This window comes from Cyanistes caeruleus, chromosome 4, assembly GCF_971803275.1.
Source record: "Cyanistes caeruleus chromosome 4, bCyaCae1.hap1.1, whole genome shotgun sequence".
NCBI classification, from domain to species: Eukaryota; Metazoa; Chordata; class Aves; order Passeriformes; family Paridae; genus Cyanistes; species Cyanistes caeruleus.
Window position 1 is genome coordinate 25541206 of NC_141704.1, and position 22047 is coordinate 25563252.

General features: G+C 37.1%; 1 protein-coding gene across 26 annotated transcripts in view; it reads right to left on the bottom strand.

The window, feature by feature from the left end:
• FOXP2 (forkhead box P2) overlaps positions 1-22047 on the bottom strand; it is a 401726-nt gene that overhangs the window by 288878 nt on the left and 90801 nt on the right. Inside the window, exon 3 of one of the 26 annotated variants that reach the window (XM_086887060.1) lies at positions 14893-14998. The exons of the other annotated variants lie outside the window; for them this stretch is intronic. The gene's annotated coding sequence lies outside the window, so the exon portion shown is untranslated. The remainder of the gene's footprint in view (positions 1-14892; positions 14999-22047) is intronic. 26 annotated transcript variants of the gene reach the window in all.

A 22047-nucleotide genomic window follows, 5' to 3' on the forward strand; every position in this document is an offset into this window, starting at 1 on the left:
AATACTGATATGACCACCAGTTAGTTACAGGTAATTGTCACAAACTACATGTCCATAAGATGACTGGTTCCTTGCAGAGCTTCCTGTCCTAAACCCAAAATTTGATATGATTTCATTAATTGTGTCTTTTGCAAAGAAGAGCAGAATTACAACAGAATTGTGTCTTTGATTTCTTCTCAGAGATCCTGCCCGGTGACCAGAGTTATAGGTCTCTCCAGAGGATGCTGATAACACATGTCCATCATCACCTCTTGATTTCTTACTCAGAGCTACATCAGTCTGCAGAGGGAAATTTCTTACACAGAGGCCAGTCCTCCCTCCAGGCACAGCAGCTCTTCAGCTATGCTGTATTTTGATATGGACCACTTCAGATTACTGGGCAAGCTCACAGATTCCTTTTATGTTTTTTCCCATTGGTTAGAGAATGACTGCTCACGGTTCCCAGATCCATCTGGCAGTTAACAGTCCATTCATGTTAAACAGCCTAGAGACTCCCTGTCACCAATGGCCAACGTAGATGACATCAAGACACAGGGTATCAAAATGCTCTGGACCATCCCCTAGATACACCTATGAAACAGAGCACCTTCATAACACTGAAAAATGTCCCTGTAAGTACAGCAGATAAATATTAGAGCTATTGGATATTTCTGCCTGTCTTGTACAAGCACATCAGGGTATGACTCAAAATAAATTTCTAGCCACTGTCAATAATTGCTTTGATGTAGATTGGAATCTATGCCCTTGAAGGGGCAACAAAAGCCAAAAAACTCTACCACCATTTCAAAGAGGGTCACTGAATAAAAATGAGTAAGCTTGTTACAAGGAAGAAAAAAGAATCATCTACAAAAGTCACATTTTTACAGGTGGCACACCTTTTTCAGGCTCAGAAGAAATGCATACAACCCATCAAAAAAGACAGAAAATCCAGAGAAGGGAGCTGTCATGACCAAATGGGATGAAGGAGGCTATTAGAAAGTTAAACACATCCTTGTAAAAGCTTCAAGTTGTGCCCAAGTAAGGAAAACAGAAAGGATTGTAATCTTTGGGAGGCTTAAATATAAAACACAGTCCAGGGTCAGAGGCCTGCAGGGACCAGCAGCTCCCTACGGGCTGGAGGCCAGAGGTTGTGGGGGTCCATGGTCAGAGCAGGACCTTGCTGGCCTTGGCCAGGGAGAAGAGCAGCCCCTGGCCACGGCACATCTCCACCTCAGCAGAGACAGGCCACGGCTGAGGCCAGAATGAGCTTCTGGAGGAGCCTCCCACAGACAGCTTCTGCTAGGGCTGGCAGAAAGCAGGGGCCACTAATAAAATGGGGCTTTACCCACACCAGAGGAGACTGCAGAAGTTACTAGGCCAGACATCCTCCTCAGAGAAATACATGAGAGGTTCTGTCTTAAACTGAAGTGCCATTAGAGAACAGGAGAAAAAAATACAAACTGAGCTCTAACAGATTAAGAGACTGGAATGTATCTCATCAGAAACTTGAGTATAGACTTGAGTATGAAACACCTGAACTTACAATAGAAAAATCCCTGCTTCAAAGTGTCTCAAAATCAAAGGAAGGTGGCAAGTACAAAATCAATCCTAAAAAATCTAGGGATGTTGCAGAAAGCTACAGAGCAGTACACATGGAGAGCACACTAGGCAACTTCCCACAAGCTACAATAAAGTTTTTGTGTATGTCAATATAAATGGCATGTTGTTTAGGAGTCAACATTCCAGTATGAAAATGGAATACACACTTTGGATTACCTCAGTTTTTTTGAGAAGTTACTGAGTACACAGACAACTGAGATGCACTTATAAGTCATGATTTCCAAAAATGATTTTACGAGCTCTCTTACCGAAAAAAAAGGGAGTCTCTGTACTGCTAAAAATTTAGAAATTTAAAAGAGAGAATATTAGGAATAAGAATAAATGACAGTTTGCAGTATTTCCCAGAAGGATATCACAGAATCATTATTTATCATAGAATCATTATTAAGGTTAGAAAAGATCTCCAAGATCGCCAAGTCCAACTTTTGTCCAAGCACTACTGTGCCAACTAAACCACCGTGCCAACAAAACCACAGCACTGAGTGCTATGTCCAGGCATTTCCTGGCCACCTCCAGGAATGGTGACTCCACCACTTCCCTAGACAGCTCATTAAAAATCTTGGACATCTTTTCCATGAAAAAATTCCTCCTGAAACTCCCCTGGTGCAGCTTGGGGCAATTTCCTCTAGTTCTGTCACTGGCTGCCTGGGAAAAGAGGCCGACCCCACCTGGCCACAGCCTCCTTCCCAGCAGCTGTCAGGATGGTCAGGCATTGGAATGTCACCCAGGGAGGTGCTTGACTCATTGTACCTGGAGAGACATTTGGGTCTGGCATTGGGGGATGTGGTTTAGCAGTTAAGGGGCTACAGTGGTAGTGCTGGATGGTAGTTGGACTGGACAATCTTAAAGATCTCTTCCAAACATTATCATGTTTCTATCATATCTATCATGTGATTCTATGAAATTTGAGTTCAGTTTTTGAAAATACAATGTATGCAGGATCCAAATGTTGCCTGCAACTTTTGGAAACTGCCTCCCATACCTGCAGAACTTGAATACAACTCTTCACACTCAGTACGATTCTGTAAGTTATCCCACACTAAATATTTTTTAATTACCTTTTGGAGAATACTGTTAAAGAAGAAAAACACCTTACCCTAGTGATTTAAACAAAATGGTAAAATCCAAAGAAAGAGGGATCAAATATTTCATTTTCCTAAGATAATAAAGTGTGTTTGTTCATAAAGAAGCAAAGCTGAAGTGGGACTTTTTACAAGAGTATAAAGTGATAGGTCAAGAGGTAATGGCTTGAAACTGAAACAAGGTAGATTTACATTACATATATGGAAGAAATTATTAACTGCAAGAGGGGTGAGATACTGGACCAGGTTGCCCAGAGACTTTGTGGCTGTCCTGTCCCAGGAAATATTTAAAGCCAAATTTGATGGTGCTTTAAGCAACTTGGTCTAGTGATAGGTGTCCCTGTCTATGGCAGGGGGCTGGAACTAGAGGATCTTCAAGGTCCCTTCTAACCCAAACTATTCTAAAATTCTATGAAGGATCTGTGAATGAGTTCAATCCCTTCAACAGATTGAAAAAATCCACCCGTTTTCTAACAAATTAATGGTTCAGGTTAATTTAGACATTTATACTAGTTCTCATTTCTGCATTAGCTTTCATAACAAATGACAAAATTCTTTTAACAACCTCCCGCACTGTATGATATACAGATTGCTCATGAAACATAAAACATCAATCTGACACATACAAATCAAAACATAATGGGAATGTAGATAGCTTTTATATTTTAAAAGCAGTAAATTATCTTGGATATTTATTACTTTTATGCTTATCTTATGACTTTTTTCAACCCATCAGTTTCACATTAATAAAATGACCCTCTTACAAACAGCTTCAGGCGTACAAACTCAATATAAAATAAATACAGTAAAATATTGATAAGCTGAACTATTTGGTTTTGCTTTCCAAAATATTAACATATATATTCTTTTAAAGAGGGATGACTGAAATGCATAGGGTAAGAGAGTCCTGGCAGAATTTTACTTCAAAAAGATACCATGTGATTTTTTTTTTTTGCCAGGAATGTCAATTGCTTTGGCTAATGCAGAGCCAACAAATATTAATTTATGACAATTGTCCTTATAGTATCCTATGGAAATTTCTGTCAGACATGGCTGCTTCCAGCCTCTCCAAGCCACCCACTGCAGAGTGGTGCCTCAGATAGAAGAGGTTTAGGAAAGTGCAAAACCACCACACAGGCAGAGGATTGGTGGGGGGAAAGTGTGAGAAACAGCTTGAGAACACCAGTGAAGGTCAGTGAGCAGGAAGGTGACCTGGTGCTGCCTGAAGAAAGTGATGCTTTCATTATTTCTGACTACCAAAATATATTTTAATTGGAAATAAATTGGATCAGTTTTTCCCAGGTCAGACCTGTTTTGCCTGTAACAGTAAGCAATTTCCTATGTCTTAATTATAACCCCTGAACTTCTGCTATTTTCTATTTTCCTATTTTCTCCCTCCTGTCCTGTTGAGGAGGGAAGCAAGAAAGCAGCTGGCCATAGCCAGCCCCCAACACTGACCTACTGACCCCACAGAATCACAGCACTGGACATTTTGCTAATACTTTGAAGGATGTTCATGTACTGTAACATTGTGAAAACTTACTGCATTTATTCTGGAAACTGATAGCCCTAAAACTGTGAAATTAAGAAAGCAGCAATTTAATGTAAAATTTTCCAATGAGATATATATGGCCCATGATAGAACATGCCTCAAAAGTCTTTTCTACATTACTGAAACGTACGTAACAGCAGCCCAAGAAAAAGGTTTTTAAAACTTCTAAATCAAACAGGTCAGAAATTACATGCTCATGGCTTGTTTCTGTAAGGAACACAAATGTTACCACAATGACTAAAACTTTTTGCCAAAAAAGACTATATTAAACAGAATTTATCTTAATCCCATTGCAACAAACAGCAATTGATACATGCAATAATCACATTTAGCAAAGCAAACAGACATTTCTTGTTTCACAAGCAAATTTAACAAATAAAATGGGAAATATATCTGTTCAAACTGAAAGGAAAACATGATAAATGGTAACAGAAGTCAAGTGCCAAAAGCAAGAGGACAGTAGGAGCAAGCTGTGAAATCCAGGATATGTGCTGATGGAAGGGGAAAAGAAGAAAAATAAAAGAACTGGCAGACAAGTGTGTCACTTCTGGGTGTTGTGGGTTGTAAATTTTAACTACATTGAGAGAGCCCTGGTTGCACATGTGACACGTAAACACAAGGAAAAACGTATAATTCCAGTAAATTAAAAAGATCAAGTAAGCTGATATTAAATGGCCTCAGATGATCTGTCACACCACAGCAGATGCACTTCAGATGTTACCCAGCAGTAGCTTTTCCACCTGCCCCCCCTTTTCCTGAGTCCTGTGCATAGATTAACAGGATAAACACAAGCAGCTGAAGAGTTAAGTAGTGAAAGCAGGAGAGGAAAAACTAACGAAAGACAGATGAAGAAGACGACAAAAAAATCAATGGGAATAATGAAAGAATAAAACAGTGGAATTGTTAAAATGTGTGTGAAAACAAGCACCAATATGTTGGTGTCAAACGTAAAATAAAAGATATAAAAATCATGGATTACTGATGTCAAGAAGCATTTGTTTAAAAATGATCCTGCTGCCCGGAACTGTATATCAAAAAGGACCCTTTTGAAAACTGCCTGCCAGCAATCTTAGAAAGGCCTTGTCTTGTGTATTGCCTGTGGGAAATTTAAACTGTCCTTGATTTAAAGCAACTGAAACTTTTCAGTGAAATACAAAAAATAAATTTAATTTCATGTGATGTTATCATTAAACACTGTACTGTAAGAGGTCCTTTCATAAATGTGACTACATGGAAAAAAAATTCAGGGTAGCTCAGGACTGATGTAACTAGGCTACCCTTCAAGAGCAAAATTCCCATTGATTTCAGCAGAACAGATTTAAAACCAGAACTGAGCACTTTTGAAATTCCCTTATTTATGGATTCCACAGCTGGAATTCATTCAATGCTCTCATATCTATGACTCCACCTTAACTGCACATTTTTTGGTAGATATGTTATATGAAGAAATAAGTATAAAACTGGGATTCTTTCACCTTCCCTGACTCAGCGTTCTATGGGCTCTACTGATTGTAATAAAACTCTTTGCCTGAGACAAACAAACAATATCTAGCCCCTCGTTTATTCAAAGTACTTTGTAGGAATCTTACACTGCGAAAAACAAAAAAATATCTCTCCCTTGGTAACTCCTCAAACATGTCAGACCCTACTGAGCTGCCCACAGTGTCCAAGGTAATCCCATCTGGTCTCCAGCTGTCCCTTCAGAAGGGTGCAGGTCTCCTGTGTCATATCTGACAGATGACCTCTCAGGTTATCTCAGATTCGCAGGACACATAATAAAGCCCACCCTGTCAAGTATAAAGCTACTGGGCTACCATCAGCAGGTTTTACATTAGTTTTGCCTGGCTTCAGTAGTGGGCAATTATAGCAACATGTAAATCTGTTCAAGTACACCCTTTATTTGGAAGCTTTCCTAATGCTTAGCCAAAGAATTTCTTACTTACCCTTTCTCTTTTTGCATCTCATCCACTTACTTTTAGCATGAATTTATAAACTACTTCCCTGCTGCCAAACTCTTCATATGATTTATTAAAACTTTAGCCCAACAACTTAATATAAAATACATGCTATTACTAATTAATACTAATTGAAAAGTAAACACACAAATTTTTCTGATAATTCCAACTTTATTTTTTCATGGGCCAGACAGGTATTGAAACAGAGGTCACTGACACACAGCAAAATACATACATATATATATTTGCAAGATATTTTCATCTCTTTTATTGCTGAAGTCGACAAACTCTGACCAAATTCCAATGGCTAATTCTGCTTCACTTTCTGAATGTTACATTTGTCAGAATGTAACATTGAGGGATTTTGGTTGGTATTAAGTGTTAATTCCAAGACAAGTTTAAGTTTAGTGTTCTACACCTCTATGTTATATGTGAAGAAAATAAATCAACAGATGACTTGAATTGTTTGACTAATTTTGGTGGAAGAGAAAGCACAGTACTGCTGTTCTATTTAACAGCTAAGTCATCAATTACAAAATTTCCATAGATGTTAGGTATAAGCAATTTTTAACACCCTTCCTTAAAAAAGACTCATCCAAGTGGAATATATTTTTTTTGTTGTTTTATTCATATTTCTCTACCTTAATTTATCATCACTGCTTAGATGGAATGTATATACCCACCAGCTGCGAATTGCATAAAAACCTTGGATGGCAAATATGGCTAATGGGCTACTCACTGCCATTTACAGACCAGAAACTTTAGCATATTATCACATTTACTGAATTCTAAAGTATGTTTATACACCCAAATTGTTTAGGGTTTTTACAAATTTTAGAAACCCTTACACAAGTCAGAAATCTTTGCACAGAGGAATTTCTGAGATAAGTTTTGCTCTTATGACTCATAACATTTTTCCATTTCTAACTGCCATTGCAATTCTGCAATTAGAAAAGCAATCAAATAATATACTGACAAAAATCTGCAGCTGCCATCATGCTGTTCATGACAGAAATATTTTGCTGTTCCCTGAAATACCCATCATCAACAGATGTGTTACGGAACCATGTCTAGTCTCTCTGAACAGGAGGCAATTGAAAGATATATGGAGATGATATAACAAACCAACTTACTGTGACTTAGAAGAAATACTACAGTTGCTGTAGCACAAAGAGAAGCAACTAATCTAGTGTAATTAGAATTTTTGAAGATATGTTTTCTACCCAAGTAAATCTACAAGTGCCTTCTGGGCAGTGCATAACCATAAACAGGAACTCAGGATGAGTCTTCAATGAAACCTTTGCTTCCATGACATGTAGATGGGATTGGGGGAGCAGCAGAGATTCACCCTATCAGAGAGGGCAGGATAGGGCCCCTCTCAGCAATAGATATCTGCAATCTTCTCACAAAAATGAAACAGCTAACTATAAAAATTATCAACATGGCTAACAAAATATGACAACACCAGCACACCAGATGCATGAAGTAATTCAAATTTGATGGTATGATTTTTCTTCTTTTTTCAAAATACATTTATGAACTTCAATAACAGAACAGAGAAAGATCAACTAACCATCTGAAACACGGTGAGTCAAGTGGCTGCTGCCTCCCAGGCACAGATCACCTGGCTTCACCTTAAGAACACAGCCCAACTGCAACATTTGCTGTAACACCAACATCTTTTGCTGTTTTACACAAAGACATTTATTTTGTGGACACCTGTAGCATTCTCAATATTCTTACGACAACTTTTCCCCACTGTAGACCGAAGAGCAGCAGTAAGAGCTACGGTTCTATGACAGGTAAATATGTGTAAGGAACCAGGACCAGTATTGTCATTATGAGATTAGCAACACAAGGCTACAAACACTTCACCCACCTCTTCCTAGAACTGTATCACTAGAACTGCTGGGTAGGTAGGATTACAGCAAATTTCCCATTCTACCTATGGTATGAAGAAGGAATGAGAAAAGAACAATGAATACTAACCTCTTTTAAGATACAAGATGTATCTTAACAGTAGTTGTAGCAGTAGTTGTCCTGCTGCCTTCAGAAGTGAAAGGGTTGTGCAGAGAATGATCCCTCCCAAAAAGAAAGGTAACACCCTGGACATTGTCCTCAGCTTCCTCTTTCTGGCTCTGAGAACTGTGTCCTTACAAAGAACACTTTCTCAGAGATAAGCACCAGAAAGCTGAACATTGATATAGTCTCTGGTTCTGATGTATTTGCAGCTTTCTTTGAGCCCAATTAACTCTTTTGGCAAAGTAAAGATCTTGCTTTGCTTTGCTTCTTGCTGGAGAACATCAGTATGGTATTCCTTGTGATGCCCTGAGGTGTGCACTAAAGTGAATCACAATGCTCAAGCTCCAAAAGAACAAATTTCTCATCAGCTACCATGACCCTGAGTTTAGAATCACTCCAAGTGTGTTTTTGAAGCCTTTTAATGAGGTAAATCAAACTGCCAGGAATGGCAAGGGAAGTATGAAAAGATGACCGCTGCAGATACATTTTGGGTCATTACATTGTATCAGAGAAGATAACTTCAGTAAGGCCTATCTGAGAGAGTTCCCATTTAAAACTAAAGACACACTTTTCCTATATGCTATACACACAGCACAAACATCATTTCCCAGAGACAGAGGCTAATGGAAAGAAAAACAGAAGACAGAAGCAATGATAAAACATAGTATCAGCCAGCAATCAGAATGCATGTCATTATTTCTTAGTAAGAGTTAATTTCCATGTATGTTTGATTTAGTCTTGAAAGAAAAAAAAGTATGTATTTAATTGAAATCCTCAGTAGCTTTTTCAACATCTCTTTTTTATAAATCAAATGCATTTTATTTGTATGGATATATTTGACATTTTCCCTTCCAATTTTTCCTGTTACTACTGTAACAATACTTAAAGCATAGTGAGAGTACTTATATTCAACTTTTGCCTTTTCCAGCTCTTTAAAAATCTTTAACAATCAGACTTAGAATAATTCTTCCCTATTGAAATATTGTTGTAATATTTATGCATTTATTTTATAGTTTTTACTGTTGCTTTCTATATTGTTTTAAAAAGTTCTTATTTGAAAACACACAAAAGAACAACTAAAGCCTGTCAAACAAATCAAGACTATTTCTACTAAAATGCAAACATTCTGTAATTTTTACATTTCTCCCCATATTCTATGATTTCCTATGCTCTTGAGCATTAAGTTTTCAAATATTCCATTTATACAACACTCTTGCCATACAATTTAAGCTATTGCAAGAATGCTCACCCGCATAACCACAAACACAAGTCGTGAGTGACAAATGCTGCATTCATCCATGAACAAACAGCATTTGCTACTAAACATTTTCTAATATTTTTAATGATGATAAAATTGAAATATATATAAATATATATATTATAGCTGAATATATGACATACCACCAAGCTCTTCAGTTTTGCATATTTTCATGGTTGAAGAATAAACTCCAGAAAATATTAACCACCCACAGAGATCACCTTGACATGCTTTTGCTGCAGAAAATAGAACATTATACAAACTACTGAAGCCTGAAGCATACTCAAAACATCACATCCTATTTGTAAAATGCACAGAAAGAATAATGGGATCAGTAAGAACATTTAAAAAGTAATGTGTTATATTAAGTTTTAACTCTATAAAAATGAGACTGCTCAAAAAGCAGGCATACTTATTTTTAACATGATCAGATTAAGCTGAATATAACTGTTGGATAAATCCTTCTTAGTTTTACTCATACAATCTCAAAGACATTAAGGACTAACACTAAGCCATACACACAAAAAACATGTATGCCCCATATGAAGACCAGAGGACAAGCTGCTGGAAGACGAATGCCTTTACATTAAAAACTGGCAATCACACCAGAGTTTCCTAAATCCGTATTTGAAAAGAATCTAGTATAAAATTTCTCATACTCTGAAGGAAAATAACATTTATCAATCTAAAAATTACAACGTACTTCCAATTATGACTGTTCTCGACTTCAGAGAAATCAGTGTCAAGGCTCAGGATGTACTTCTTCCTCACAGGTTCATGCAAACTGCCACAGAACTTCTGGCAATAAAAAAAGGGTAAACTAAATCCAGCTATGATTTCAAATATTTATTTTAAGGAATTGCAAGAAAATTTACTACTATTATGATGGTAGTAAAAAATTACCTTAATGGATCAAGAGAACCCTTCCATACTAAGTTCTGAAGCCAACACAGAAAAGCACACAAATTCATTCTGAATATTTGCACATATACAGAAAGGATAGATAATGTAATACAATTAGAATGAGGACAAATAATACAACATTGTTTGATAAAAAGTTTAATATCCAAAGATATTTTATTTTTCATTAATTGTTCTCCATTCCATATTGAAAAGGGAAAATATGCATTATTAAAATATACTGCATATTCTACTAAACCTATTGAAACTCTTATTTACTCTGAGTCCTCAATGAAGATGCAACACAAAATAAGGAATTACATCTGTGAAAAAAATAGCTACATACAGTAGTCATGTGTCACTTAAAGAGAATACTGGACAAGAAGGAAAGTGCAACCTATTTTCCTAGCAGGAAATACAATTGTAGCACATAAGCAAGGAAAAGACCCCGCTAATTTTTGTAGTGATTTCACTGGCAAGACAGCTGGCTTTGTTTTTTCACTACAGAGAGTATTGAGATACTCAAGAACTTGATGGAATTCAGTAATTTTACTTGGGATGTTGCAAAAAAAATCTATTAGATTAGACTATCTAGAAATGTCAAAAGGACTTCTAACATTCTTACCCAAATATGGTCCTTCTATGCTGTCAAAAAAGAGAGGGAAGGAAGGACCGGGGGGGAGAGCTGAGAGGAAGAAGGGAAGTGACAGGGGAGAGAGACACAAACATACCTCATCTATTTTAACTCACTTAAATCTCTGCTACAGTCCAAGTCTCATATGAGCTTCAATAAATACAGTAATATGAACACATCTCCTTTGGTCCATTACAAAACAGCCTCCTCATCTGGACACAGGAGAGCTCCTTAAGAATTGGGCACTCAAAATGGGACTACTGAAAAGCATATTGATTGGACATTTCCTAAATTTCAGTTTTCTTCCTTCACAGTTTTTGTGCCAGAACAAACTCCTTTCAATTTTTGAAAGAGCTCAAATTTTCAATGGTTTGGAAAGAATTACAGGTTTCAAGTTACTACCATTAACATCATCTCCATCTGTCCACATCAACTCTTACAGGGCACCTACTGTTCTGCCTGTACCTAGGGAGTAAAATGAGAAACTTCAAAATCTGCAAGATACTGTGGTGGAGGAAGGAGAGGACTGACATGGAATGAACTAACAGAACATCCAGGAAGAAGCCAGATTAATTCCTGGCAATTACATGATACATTGATACAGAAATTGGTAGAATCTTTAGAGTTACTTTGCTCAAAAACCAAGCTGTTTCACTGAATGTTTCATGCAACATTTGTTTAGGCATTTTGATGCATCATTAGCATAGGCATCAAAACCCAGGTTTTCCAGATCAGCTTCAAGCAGCAACTTTAATTACAACAGCTTTAAGTTTCCCTCTTTATCTTTTTTTGTGATGTGCTTTATTTCTGGGACTATCACTCTGCACAAGCTGTGAAAGCCACTGGAGTGACCATTTTTTGCCTTGTCCTTTCATTTCCTCTCTCATGAAGTTACTTACCCCAATGGCTCTTAGCTTCTTTTCAAAAACTGAACTTAATTCTGTAGAATTTCACAATAATCAGATGAATTTTTTAGAAAGCAATTTTGTCTGTCATTTTTACTGAAAGCAAAAATTACCTTTCAGAGTGACAAATTAAACAAAATAATGTAAAAACTTAAAAAAATTCACAAACATATTCTGTCAGTAACATCTATTGGTAGAGTTTTCAGTGGAAGAAAAAGGAATAATTCAGAGCAGATTCTTAGAAATTCCAATTATGTTTGTGGAGTTTGGAATATATCTCATACATTTTGGCAAGGCTTCACTCACCACATAGATTTCAAAAGTTACATACTAAGCAAAACAGGTGTATGAACCATTCCATGAAGTAAAATTATATGAGCAATTAGCTGCTGAAGTGTCATCAGTCAGTTACTGAGAGCTCTTTCACATGCATTGTCACTGCACTCTTAGCAAATCCTCAATGTAGTCATTAGGGAGGAAGAAAATTGAGACTTATCTCAACAGAAGAGGCACACAAAGCATTTAGAAAAAGCTGCACATAAAACGTGGTGCAACATGAGTTCAATTATCTCCTTATTGTACAGTATGAGCATGCAGGATATGAAAATAGAAGAGATATTGTATAAATACTGAGATACAGTCTGCACAATATAGAGAACAATATAGAATATAGTTAGGAAAAGGGCAATAAACCATGTTGGAGCACTGTAATGAACAAAAAAATACAGAAGGGTGTTGGAAGCGGGGCAATTAATGGTGCCACGGCCTGGAAAGTAATTCTGCTTGGAGAATTATGCTGGACCTTACACCAAGACCCCCTATTGACATGAAATGAAAAGAAATTCATTTTCTTTTATCATTTTAAAGCTTGTTTTAAGAATTCTGGTGATCACCTAATGCTATTTAACATTTTACATATTTCAGTAAAGACAGCCAAACTGAAGTCTTCCATTTGCCATAATCATATATCCACAGTTCATAAACACTAACATTGTCTATCAGTATGTCAAAATTTTGATAGCAATTCAAAATTTATGTAAATTACACTGAAAAGTCAGGTTCTAGAATCACTCCATTACTCGCTAGTGCTATTGAAACAGTGGTAATTACATTACCCTTGCTTTGGTCCTTACTTTGTAAATGTAATAAGCAGCACAAGTACTACCAAAGGCCAAAATACATAAGACACAAGGGTTCAGTCTCAGCAGAGTATTAGATTTGGTGCCCATTTACACACTAATAATATTAATTATGATGAAAAACAAAAACCAAAACCTGGAAAACTGGTTAGGCTTTCAGTATAGAGAGCTTCTTTTTCAGTAACAATTACTTTCACTCTTCAACACTGCCAAGGTACCACTCAGAAGAATATTTATGGACGTATGTGCTATCTTTTTTTGGAAGCAATACAAAATTTAAATAGAAATTATTGGTTGACACGTCTGAAATTCTTTTATTTAAGTAAGACCGAGTAGCTGATAAAAATACTGCAATAAGGTCTCTGTATCCTGGGGAATGGGGAATAGAGGTTTAGTTCCACACATTGTTTCCTGCTGCCTTCCAAGTACAGCCAGGGAGAACTGCTCTATATTTTATGGAAAATTTCTGCCTCAAAACTCTAAATAAAACAAACATTTTGTTGGCCAAGGTTACAAAAAATGCCAAGTGTTCATTCTCAAGCAATAGTCCCAGCATAGCTAAAATAACTCTGAAATCACAATATAAAAGCTCTTTTCCAAATCTTTTCAAGATATTCAAAGCAGCAGCTATATTCCTGAATATTGCTCAGCATGGACTAGGATCATCAGTCCAGTTTAAAATGATATCTGACTAGAAGCTGCTCGAGAGGCTCTACTGTTCTTGCATTGAATCCCTGCCACTGTCATCTTCAGGCCCCTGCAATGGATCTAGAACCATTTCAGACCAATTTATATACCCAAATGACGTTAAGCAACAGAAGCCTCTAGACAGTCAGAGAAGGGAAAGAAAAAGATGTTTCTAGAAGGACTGAAGAGAATGACCACAGAACCCTACAGCTATCTTGCTGAAGGATCCCATCTCTCTCCAGGGACTATTGACAGATTTTAAGTATACCAGACTGCTGGTGTAGATATCCAGAACAAGGCTATGAAATACACTGTTTTTCCTTGTAAATAGACACTTGGTAATGAAAACTACTGAAGTTTGTTTTCTTTTAAAAAGTTGTGAAGGCAATAAAACACTTCCTTCACATCTCTGCTAATATGAGACTTTTGATCTTTACGTTTCTGTCCTGTGGCATCTTTATTAAAAAAAAAAAAAAAACCCACAGAAAATGATCTTCACGTAACAAGCAATGTGTTTACTGCTTCCAGCACAGAAAACCATCTGCTTATTATCTCTGATAGTATGAACTTCTGTTTTATTTTCTGCTAGGCCATCACAACGCATCATCAGCAATGCTGCTCATAGGTGTGCCCCAGAACTGCACATGGTAAAGCAAATTTTATTCTAGTGAACACTCTATCAATGCCACTTTTAGACTTTCCAACAAGTGGCAAAGGCAGGGCAGAAGAAAGGATGAAAAAGCAGAATTTACACTGCCTGTGTTTGTGCACAGTATGCCCAGCAGTCACAAACACCCACCTTCCTCATCTGATTGCTGATTTTGTTTAGTAGTTCTGCACTGACACACTGCTGCAATATTCCAGCATCTCCCTTAGTGTATGTCCTCCCTGTCAAACATCCCCATAAAAGCAGAAATATTAAAAATACAGCTCTTCCACACACATCTGATAACTCAGCTAATTAAATAGATTTCCTGTTATTTAGCATCAAACCAGTTAAAATGTGTTTTTCATTCGCACTAAACACTCGTATCTGGTACAAAACAAAGTGTGTTTGGGTATCCAGCAATGCTTCTTCAGCTTAACTTGAAACAGGACCTGACTTAAAATGCCTCCTGTAAAATTTTGGGTTAAATCTCCAATCTTAATCTTTACATACCTGCAACACATCCTGATGGAGCTGGTTCAGTTAACCAGGACGTGACATACCGCTAGACTCTAACCAAACACGTTAAAAACGCAGATGTCAGCTTTTCAAATAGTATCTGGTAAAGAACAAAACAAAATATTTACAGCTTTACACAAGTCTTCAAAAATGCCTGCTTCCCTCGACACATTAATCACTTCTGATCACTCTCAGCTTAACCTGAGTATTTAACACTGCATGCCCTGACATATAACTTTAGTCAGAATTATGGAGATTTTTAGATCAGTTTTAAATACACAACACACAGGTGTGCTTAAGTATCTTAGATTCGGATTTTCTTTAAATCCAAGATATTTAATTTAAAATTACTATATAGAGAACATATATAGCTACAAAGAGCTAGAGAAAAGATATTGCAATAACTTGTAAAAACTTCAAATTGAATTTCAATTATTTAAAATTACTTTTGAAGCTTTACAGGGAAACAAGACATAGCCCACAAAATACACATGGGGTAGTAGGGCCTATTGTCAACATGGCTGCTCTTCTTAGGAATAAAGGAATAAAGGAATGTGGCAAAATTACGTATCACTATTTTAAAGCATCTTGAAGACTGATCAAATCAGAAATCTTTGGAAATATGGCAAAAAAAGATACTGCAGAAACTAAAAAAACTAACAGGAAAAGGTAGTTGAGTTTACTGAAGAGAGAGAAACACACAACTGAAAACTGACTGATGGCACAGATCATTTTTCATCCAAATGACAGTTTCTATTGAAACAGAAGAAAGAAAAGTGAGGATGGAAAAGTCAGTTTGGCTTTTTTGATGGGGAAAACAGAGCTAAAGAGAAAGACTAATGAAGTAAATGTATCAACGCATACAGAAAAAAAAACTATAAACATTTTTAAAAAGAAAAAAAATAAAATGTAGACTAAACAGACTTTTTGGTGATACTTATTCTGAGGAATTACTAGGTCATATTTTAAGACTTGAAAAACAGAACTAAAAAGATAGGGGCAATTACTCCCTAATATTATAGATGATAGAGTTACAAGCCACTCTAGGATTCTATGATTTCCAGAAAAAACACTGTGCAAAAAAACCCCAAATCTGATAAAACCATCCACACTGTGGGTATGCATCCAAATCTAATTATACTCCCACCTCAAAACACTGCTGCGATGTTTGGTCTTGCTTGTAGCTAATCAGGCAGTATTTGTGGAAGAGCAATCTAAAGTTTTCCAATCCAGAAGAGTTTCTCCTTGTCTAATGCCTTTTTCAGGATTAAATCTTTCCTGGCCCTGTAACACCCGCCCTGTTAACCTATATTTTAAAGCTATGTCTGTATAAACCTTCAGCCCCAGAAGGTGCTAACTCATCTGCCCATATATTCACCTTTAACTACACCTATATGGCAGACAGACTGTCTCACACACCACTTATTAATCTGATCTCCTTTTTAACCACACAAAGGTTCAATCTACGTTTTTTTAGCTATCAGGAGCCAATTCACACAGTATCAAGACTGACAGGAGTCCTAGATGAGTTATTTCATGACTCTTTCAGAGTGTGACTTCCTGATGGCATCTTATTTTTCTGCGAAAGAGTCTTAGTATTCCACATGAAAATTGGCACACAAGTCAGCTACTGTCTCATACTGAGTCTCCACATAATTGCATAATAATCAAGGTTGATCCGATCCTTTAAGACAATGTATTTCTAGAAATACAGAAAAGATTGTAGGAGGGGCAAGTATAGCACTACAATAACAAAACCAGGGAAGAAATGAACAGAGGAGCAAGGGAACATAGGTACTCGAGGCAGGTAAGCATTTCACAGGTATTTTGGCTGGATAGCAACTTCAAGCAATATAGTTTTATAAGTGTAAATTAAAAAAAAGAAAGGGAAGAAAAAAGCTTCAGGAAAATAAATACAGTAGGGACTTTGAGTGAGGCAAATCAGAATGCTGCTTGGGGTCTTTGCTTCAAGTCCAAAGGGTCTTTTTTTATTTTCTGTATGAAAAGCAGAAAAGAAAAGAAAGTGAAATAAATAAGTAAATAAAACCTTCCAGTTTCAAGCACACAATTGTCTCTCACACACACGATTTCAGAAAGGATGGAACTTCAGTCTACAGTTATTAATCCTGCAATGTCACTGTGAGTCTGTACCACAGCTGTTTTACTTAGCTCCCTATATATTCTTTGTTACAAAAACAGCTCAAAAGGTTTTCTCATTGCTGAGCATGCCTATAACACTATATTTTATGACAAAATCTTCTAAGGATGACAGTTGATATTTTTATCGTATACAATATGTTTTGAGTAGGAAATTTCAAATTTTTATTTTCATATAAACATCCAAATATATTTAAGAGTCTTGACTGGAATTTCTTTTTTTAATCAATATGCTTCTTACAACATAATGACTAAAGGCACATTTCATGTTTCTGGACAAAGTCAGCATAAGAGACTAACAAGTAATGACTGCAGGAATGACTTTGCTAGTGTGCAGGTAAAAATAAATACAAAAATATAAGTTCATCAAAAATAATATTTTAAAAAAAGAACAAGCTAGACAAAAGTGGTAATTTCTAAAAATAAGAATGCAAAAATTCCAGAAATTATAAAAAAATTTCAGGTAAGACAAACCTCTATGACATCTTTATCAATGTGACTGAGAGTGCAAGGTAATGAAATTGCATATGGTTAGTGTTTAAACTTTAAGCAACTCAACGAAAGTTCCCTCCAATATATGTGCATATATATGTAAAATGGAGGTCTGTGACACTCATGCTTCTCTAATTCTTCAGAGGAAGTTTATTGCTTTGAATAATGTTGCAAGAGTGCAGAAGAACAGCCACCAAATGACTAAGGCAAAAAAAGGAAGAACTGCCAGGACTGAAATCCAAGAGCACCCAGCTGGTAGATTTTAAGCTCCATGGATGAGGAATAACATTTCCTCAGCTTGAAAAGGCAAACTGCATGCCACTGAAACAAAACATGGATATAGTCAAGAGGGGGTTACTTTATAAAATGTACCTAATCTGTAATTCTTTAGAGAAAGACAGTTCTTCATGTGAGGGAAGCACAATTTCCAGATACAGAAAAAAACATTTAATAGCCATTTGGACAAAATACTTTAAAACTATTATCAAACAATAATAATATGTTATTGCCACACATTGCCTTGTCACAAAAATAACTGAGAACCAGATGGGCGAACACATGATAGAATTCTCAACATTTAACCTCTGACCACAGTCAAATTTAGAATCAGCAAATGTCCGAAAGCTCTTCTCAGTTCATGAACATGTGACAACCTCCATGAAATTAAGCAGATTGTATTTCCATTTGTACCAGACAGATGTTAGCAATAGGCAATATACTAGTTACAGGGAAGTATCTTGACCCTAGATTTATCCAAATGCATTCATTTACATTCCGTGCTTGCGCACTACACAACACTGAAGGGCAAAACCAGCCTGACACTGCCCTGGAATTGTCCCAAGCACTGCTCTGCATTGCCTTCAGTGGCCCTGCCCAAGCCAGCACCGTGCTCGTGGGTCCTTTTGCCCCTCTGCCTCCCTTTGTGCTCTCCTTTCCACTTCAGTCCATGCCTGCATTACCTCCCTGGCTCCAGACAGTTCAAAGGAGAAAAAACAAGTGTCCCAACACCCACAAACCCTGCAGATGTCTCTGTCTCCTCAGAAAAATGATGGAGCAGCACAGGACAGCCGTGAGCTGCAAGGGCTAGGTCTTCACTGGGTACACAGTACAGCATTTTGTGCTGAGAAACGTGATCCAACAAAGTGAGGGGTAGAAGTCTTGTCTGGACAGATTCTGAACCTCAGTTACACCAACTCAGGCAGGAAGAAGACAGAAATTTTAGGAAAGGAGAGGATGTTCAACTCAACCACAGTACCAAAAGTCTTCTGTACCACAGAACCCTAAACTATCATCTTATAAAAAATGTAGCGCCATTGTCTGTCGCTGCTGGATTCAATACAATCAGCATGATGCAGTTACCCATCAGCTGGGGACCTAATGAGAGACAGATTCTCCCTTTTTGTGGAATAATTCTCTAGACAACATACAGAAAACAGTGCCAATTATTATGGTAATAGGATGACAGGAAAGACGAAACTGTTGCGTGGCAGCAGACTAACACTAAAGAGAAGGCAGCTTTCCCACTCTTCAAAATTCTTCAAAAGCAGAGAGCAAGTTATTGTCAGTTAAAAAAATTTGGAGGAGAATTGCCTATGACACACACTCAGTTGAACAAAACTCTACAAAGTTAAAAAGCTGGTGGTTTGAAAATATTCAGAATCATCCTGCGAAGGTAAAGGAACCATTTAAGTACTTCTATCTAACCTAAGGATAAGAAAGTACAGCAAAGGCAGATGTAAGCATAGATAGACACATTGCTCTTGGACAGCATTATGTGTTCTAAGGACAAAGAAATCTGAGTATGCCTTTTCTGCAGCATCTCCCAGATGGTTAAAGCAAATGCAAAATATCATCATACAAATAACAGAATAATCTATAATTACTAGGAAGATTCAGCTTTAGAAGAGATGCCTCAAATTACCTAGTAATGGCTAATTATTTTGTCTTTTAACTTAACACCTGACTGGAAATCCTTGTGCATATTTGCTGTAAGGAAATGAAGAATATAGAAGTCCTCTGATAAGAATATGTATAAATGTACTAAAAACATTACTAAAATAAAAATAAGTGAAGTGGAGAATTTGGTGTTGGAAGCACATAACATACCTGAAAAGTCAGAAATATAATTTCATCTATGACCACAGGTAGTTTTGTTACTTCTCACACTCAGGACACGATATTTTCAAAAGCTGTAATAAATCCATACTGGTTTTATTTTTATTTTATTTTTCTGATTTTGCAAATCTTTGTTTATTGCTGGAGAGAATACTGAATATCACCGTCCTCAGGACTCGTCTTTGTTACACCTCTGTAGTTTCACTCCAACTGTGCTAGAAATTATTTTCAGCTGGCCCAGAGGCATTGTCGAATGCTCTGTGCTGCCACAGGCAAGACCAATATTTGATAGCTAACTTAGGATTCCTGCTGCCTGAACTGGTAGAGAACAAGCATGTGGTAGAAGTGATGAGCTTGCTCTCCTGAGGGTAGGGTGCCAGCTGCACTATAAAAGAGAGATAGTGTGGAATTAATAGTGGCCTCACAGGCAGGCTGTATATTTTACCTTTCAACAGAAAAATTCATGCCTTAATGGAAGCTAGAATGGAAGAACGAGGACTCAGAATGCAGAAATGGCAACTACAAGCTTGCAAAATGAATTTATTTCAGTTCTGTGGACTTTAGATTCACTATTGTAGGATGCTTTTCAGATGCTTTAAAGGATAGTTTGTGCCTAAATAAATGTATTATCTAATGACAAACCACTACAGAATTGCTAGAGAAAAATAAATAGAAGCAAATTCTGTATGTGGAAACCCTGGATTGATGTATGCAAGAAGGCAGAAGTTGGCTTATAAAAAGGATGCATAAGCAAATGAAGCACAGGCTCTTTTGATGAGCTCAAGAGGATCTCTCATGGGTACATAGCTATAAAAAACAAAATACAGCCGTGAGATAAACTCTTCAAACATGTAGACAAGTCTGGAAGTAGAAGGAGGCACTTACAAGTGGAAGTGGAATGAACACATATGACATAATACTTGATTGTACCAAAAAACACACACAAAAGACGAAGTTCAGAGATAAATTCCTAAGATTTTGGACCTAACAAACTTCCTCAAAAATAATCTATGTAGCACTTATACTTCATTTGGTTCCACCGACGTTTTCCACCCCCTCTCAAATCTATTGCTGGACTGCTCAGCACATTTAGAAAGCACACATGTAAAGCTTAAGTGAGCATCTTAAATTTGAGGCAAGAGGCCTTGAGAATATAAAATGGGAAGGGATATTAAAACACAAGCAGACTAAAAGAAGGAATTCTGTGTCTACAGTTTGCTTTAAGGGAGGCAACATTTGATTTGCAAACAACCAAAAAAGAAAAAGGAAGAACAAAATTGTGAGTTAGGACAGAGGAAAGAAGGTCTGAATAAGACATTTACCAGAAGAACCAAAGGAAAAAATGGATCTGAACAATATCAAAAACAAAAAAATATGTAGGATCTGGTCCTGGTCAGAATTCATGAAGCATGAGGAAAGTAAGAGTAAATAATAACCCCGAGTCACTGAATCAAAATGACAAGAAGGATAATGTTCTTGTCATTTGTGACAGAAAAGGAAAGAAGTTGATATAGTTCTGTTTTGGAATTATAAGATAATTAAAAGACATCATATTAAAGATCCAGCCTGGGACAGAAGACTAGATGAAAGGAGCAACAACACTGGTAGAAAGAGAGATTTACAAGTCATCAGTATAACCATGACAGTGAAAGCAGTACAAGATTGTTTCTGCTCCTGTTTTTATTTTGCTTTATGATGAAATTTGTATAAAGCAGAACCTGTATGTTGGAGTTTGGAGCTGTCCCACTTGCTACTCAACTGAATTACTGACTCTAGATTCACTGCCATAACCAGAGGATAGTACAGATAATATTGCTGGTGGTGATTTCCTAAGCCACAAATGTGTCCCAAGGCTCCTTTTTATGTCACCTGCCTTTGGGACCAAATGATAGGAAAAGCTGGATTTTCTGCTTCTCACAGCTCCTCGATGTTTAACACCCTCCCAGACCAGTTCAGGGGAATTAGCTTTAGACTTGTCTCACGAATCAAGTTCTTGCACAATGTGATTCATTCATCATAGACTAAAATATGGGAATGATCCCAGCAGTTATTACCCTAGATAACACTTGGTTTATTAAAGTGCTCAGTACATAAGGATTCACAGTGGGTGGATGAAGTCTGTCACTGGGCTTTGTACCATTTTTGTTACTTCTTATGGAGGACATTCTTACTGTGAAGCCAGGCTGACAGCATTGAAAGGTTTCAGACATACCATGCACAGTGGACCACCCCAAGGTGGGCAAGAACATTTCAGCATTACTGCAGAGCACCACAGGGCCATAAGGGACTGCAGAAAGTCCCACAGTTCACTTGTGCTATTCCAGAATGGAACCAGCAGCCTGTGCCAGGGAGTTCTTAAAGGCTTACAGTTATGAAGGGCTCACA